The sequence below is a fragment of the Brachycentrus maculatus genome, unplaced genomic scaffold, assembly GCF_059751285.1.
Source record: "Brachycentrus maculatus isolate JH-2025_06_01 unplaced genomic scaffold, ASM5975128v1 h1tg001277l, whole genome shotgun sequence".
NCBI classification, from domain to species: Eukaryota; Metazoa; Arthropoda; class Insecta; order Trichoptera; family Brachycentridae; genus Brachycentrus; species Brachycentrus maculatus.
The window spans coordinates 1-5,000 of NW_028281950.1; the positions used below are offsets into that span (position 1 = coordinate 1).

General features: G+C 53.5%; 1 pseudogene; it reads left to right on the forward strand.

Moving 5' to 3' along the window:
- LOC148299226 (large subunit ribosomal RNA) lies at positions 1–2,670 on the forward strand (annotated as a pseudogene; the record flags this gene model as incomplete).
- Positions 2,671–5,000: the final 2,330 nt, after the last annotated feature.

Sequence of the window (5,000 nt, forward strand, 5' to 3'; positions counted from 1 at the left end):
TCGCTATGCGGGGCGGAGCCGCGGCGTCCACGGCCGGGGCCGGTCGAACATTTGACGAGCGACGGTAGAGAACGAGGATCGCGTCCGCCCCACCTGTGAGGGCGTCCGTCGCGTCACAGCCGCTTCCTTATCGCGGCCCCCGGCGTCTAGTGCGTCGCGGGCGTCGCTTTTCGGTTGCCGGCGGTTAGTGGCGCGCTCTCGGACGGGACGCGTCCCGGTCGGCGGTGGTTTTGTTTTGGGCACTCACAGGACCCGTCTTGAAACACGGACCAAGGAGTCTAGCATGTGCGCGAGTCATTGGGAACGCTGATAAACCCAGAGGCGAAATGAAAGTGAAAGGTCGGCCTCGAGCCGGCCGCAGGGAAGATGCGCGGGCGTCGCCAGACGCCCCGCCGCATTCCCGAGGCGTTTCGAGAAAGCCCCCGTGCGATTATCGAGACGCACTGAGAGCGTACACGCTGGGACCCGAAAGATGGTGAACTATGCCTGGTCAGGTCGAAGTCAGGGGAAACCCTGATGGAGGACCGAAGCGATTCTGACGTGCAAATCGATCGTCCGAACTGGGTATAGGGGCGAAAGACTAATCGAACTATCTAATAGCTGGTTCCATCCGAAGTTTCCCTCAGGATAGCTGGCGCTCGAGAAACATGACGTTCGCGTCATTCTGACAGTCTCATCCGGTAAAGCGAATGATTAGAGGCATTGGGGTCGAAATGACCTCAACCTATTCTCAAACTTTAAATGGGTGAGATCTCCTTCTTGCTCGAAGATGAAGTAGGAGCTCGGATGGGAGTGCCAAGTGGGCCAATTTTGGTAAGCAGAACTGGCGCTGTGGGATGAACCAAACGTCGAGTTAAGGCGCCCAATGAACGCTCATCGGAGACCATAAAAGGCGTTGGTCGCTCAGGACAGCAGGACGGTGGCCATGGAAGTCGGAATCCGCTAAGGAGTGTGTAACAACTCACCTGCCGAAGCAACCAGCCCTGAAAATGGATGGCGCTGTAGCGTTCAGCCTATACTCGACCGTCGCAGGCAGGTGGGACGTTCGCGCGGCGCCCGCGTCGCGCGATCGTTTTGAGGCCGCGACGAGTAGGATGGCCGCGGCGGTGTGCGCAGAAGGGTCTGGGCGTGAGCCCGCCTGGAGCCTCCGTCGGCGCAGATCTTGGTGGTAGTAGCAAATACTCAAGCGAGGTCCTTGAGGGCTGATGTGGAGAAGGGTTTCGCGTTAACAGCCGTTGCACGCGAGTTAGTCGATCCTAAGCCCTAGGAGAAATCCGATGTCGATGATGGTGTAAAGTTATGTTATATATATATTATATTATTTATAAATAGAATATCACACCCGTCGGGCGAAAGGGAATCCGGTTGCAGTTCCGGAACCCGGCTGCGGAACCGTCTTAAAAATCGTTCCCTCGCAAGAGAGTTCGTCGGGGTAACCCAAAGTGGCCTGAAGACGCCGACGGGAGATCCGGAGAGAGTTATCTTTTCTGCCTGAGCGTTCGAGCGCCCTGGAATCCCATAGCGGGGAGATAGGGCTCGGGACGCGAAGAGCATCGCCGATGCGGCGGTGTCCGGATCGGCCCCTCGGACCTTGAAAATTCAGGTGAGGGATACGCGGAGATGTCGCGCCGGCTCGTACCCATATCCGCAGCAGGTCTCCAAGGTGAAGAGCCTCTAGCCGATAGAATAATGTAGGTAAGGGAAGTCGGCAAGTTGGATCCGTAACTTCGGGATAAGGATTGGCTCTGAGGGCCGTGGCGTGTCGGGCCTGGTCGGGAAGAGGTCATCGGCCGAGACGTGGAAGCCGGGCGGGGTCCCCCCGCGTGGCGCCCCAACGGGTGTCGCGCGGGTGTGGATCTCCGTCACCCGGCGCCTCGCCTTGGCCTCCCCTCGGATCTTCCTCGCTGTGTGGCGCCGGCGTGTTCGCGCACGCTCGGCGACCTGTACGGCCGCCGGACGACGGTCAACTCAGAACTGGCACGGACAAGGGGAATCCGACTGTCTAATTAAAACAAAGCATTGCGATGGCCCTCGCGGGTGTTGACGCAATGTGATTTCTGCCCAGTGCTCTGAATGTCAATGTGAAGAAATTCAATTAAGCGCGGGTAAACGGCGGGAGTAACTATGACTCTCTTAATTCGGGGGGTTGGATTCTGACCCGATTCATCCCAGACGCTCTGGGCGGAGCGAGCAAAGCAAATTAAAACGCAATAAATAAATAAATGAAAACGCAATGAATAAATGTAAACGCAATGTAATACTCACTTGGGGTGACGTACGCATCGGCTTGACCGGTGCGGCGTCACCCCTTTTTTATGCAAAATTTTTTTTTGAGTTATCGAGCTTGGTGGCGGTACTCAAAATTTTATTGATCACTTTCTAACATCTATGGTTTTGTGGAAGATGTTAGTTAGTGAAACTAATTTTTTTTTAATTTTTGGTTGTACACTTTAGTCGCTCGTGACGGTATCGTCTACTTTTTCTTACAGCTTGGTTTTGTGGAGGATGTAAGAAATTGAAACTTTAATTTAACAAATTTTCTTTCTTAAGTGCATAAACCCAGTCGCTCGTGACGGTATCATCTCCTTTTGATATTGAACACCTTCTTACATCTAGGTTTTGTGGAGGATGTAAGAAATTGAAACTTTAATTTAACAAAATTTTCTTTCTTAAGTGCATAAACCCAGTCGCTCGTGACGGTATCATCTCCTTTTGATACTGAACACCTTCTTACATCTAGGTTTTGTGGAGGATGTAAGAAATTGAAAGTTTAAATTTCCTTTTTTTTTTTTTTTTTTATTAGTCTATAAACCCAGTCGCTCGTGACGGTATCATCTCCTTTTGATACTGAACACCTTCTTACATCTAGGTTTTGTGGAGGATGTAAGAAATTGAAAGTTTAAATTCCTTTTTTTTTTTTTTTTATTAGTATATAAACCCAGTCGCTCGTGACGGTACCGCCAAGTTTTATAAAATTGCACAATTTAAATAAATATGCGTTTAAAACTCTCAAATACATTAATCAAAAAAAAAAAAAAAAATAAGAGTATCTTAACTTATATTAGTAGATGTGGAAATCTTAACTTTTGGTGCTGGAGTTTTTTTTTTTTTTTCTTATTTTTTTTTCTTCTATCTCTTCTCTCTTGAAGATAATATCTTGCTGCTTTGTCTCTCGTCTCTGCCCAACGTCTGGGATCGGGGTCGAGTCCGGGGGGAGCACTGAAAACCTCGTAAGGCAGTGCGACCCAAGTCAACATGGCGCCTCCACGTGGCGAACCTCCGGATAGTCGGAGGTGGGGTTCTCCCACCGAAGATGAACCAATTAACCATGCGCTGGCGACTCGGTGGGGGGGTTACTGCAAATGACCCCCCGCACCACAAAACAAAAATCCCAATAATGAATACGAACAACATAGCCTCGGACGGCAACAATGTGGGGCCCACTGGCCCCGCATCATTGTTGGGCGGGCGAGTCGACCGCACCGAACTCTCGGAGGGTGCTGACGTGCTCTCGACTCGACCAACAGCCTCCGCGTCTGATGACGCTCAGGCCACTGCATCGACATTCGTGTGCGAGCTCTGTGTCCCGAACCGCGTATTTTCCACGAAAATCGGGTTGGGGGTTCACCGAGTCTCGAAACACAAGGAAGTGACAAACGAAGAGATCGCGGTGGGCCGAACTAAAGCTCGGTACACCGACGAGGAGGTGGAGCTATGGGCTCGATGTGAAGCTTTCCTCATCAACTCGGGGAAAACCGACAGGGTGAACCAGCGGCTATTGGAGCTCCGGCCGAGTGCTGGCAGATCTCTCGAAGCTATCAAGGGACTCAGGTGTCGCCTTGATTATCGTGGAAAGCTCGAGAGAATCTTAGCCGAACTCGCGCTCCAGGCCGAGAACACTGGACCCCTGTTCGGGAGACCGATTGTCGTGGAACCTCCGCCCCCGCAGATAGTTGCCAGTGCGCCAACGGTAGCCAGGGGGGGCTACCAGGCGGCCGAACTAGAGTGGGTGGCGAGTGCTGAAGCCGAGTACATACGCTCAGGGTGTCGCAGGCACATCAACAAGACACTGTACGCCAAAAGCGTGGACCTACACATAAATTTTGGCTGGACGGTGGATGATATCCGCAAAATCCGTCTAATGAGGTCGTACAGGGACGCCTTGGCGCGTGCCCTGTCTAGCGGCGTCGTCAGTGATCCGATGCTGAATAGTCCTGTCGAGAACTCCGCCGCCGCAGAGCGATCGCAGGGCCCTGCTGTCGATACTTCCGCCCCCGCGGCGGAACGACCACAGACCCCAGCCCCCCGGGCGTCAGCCTGGAGGGTCTGCGAGACACCACCCTCCCCAAGGACTTGCGAGTTGGGGGAATTACGCCAGACTCTGAATCTCCTTATTGGGGATTTGGAGAACCAAGCTGGATACCGGTCCGCAGAGCTGATTTCGGTGATTAATCTAGCTCTAGCAGGGATGGACGTGGAAGAGATATTCACGAGGTGGCTATCTAAAGTCTATCCCGAGAGGCCGGCCCCCCGACGCGGAAGAGTCCGCAACGATCCCTTTACCGAAGGAATTAGCAGAAGGAAACAGAGGCGCGAGAAACGACGAAGAGAATACCGGGCCGCTCAGGCGCAATGGAACTCCCGGCCGTCAATGGTCGCGAGGAGAGTTCTCTCCGGGGAAGATAGTAATGTGGACTCCCCGCCCCTCGACGAATTCGTCAAAGCGTGGTCGCCAATATTCGGGACCGAAAGCGCTCCGTACGACGAACCTGTCCGTACGACGATGACGAGAGACTCTCTCAGCGGGCTCATGACGAGACCGGTCACACCCTCGGAGGCGCACGTCTCGAGGGTCAGAGTGTCCTCGGCCGAGGGCCCCGACGGTATCTCGGCCCGCCAGTGGGGCAAGGCCCCCGGCGCGGTCGTATGCTCGGTGCTCAACCTCCTGATGTTTTTAGGAAAACCTTTCTCTACACTCACACGCGCTAGAACCGTGTTCC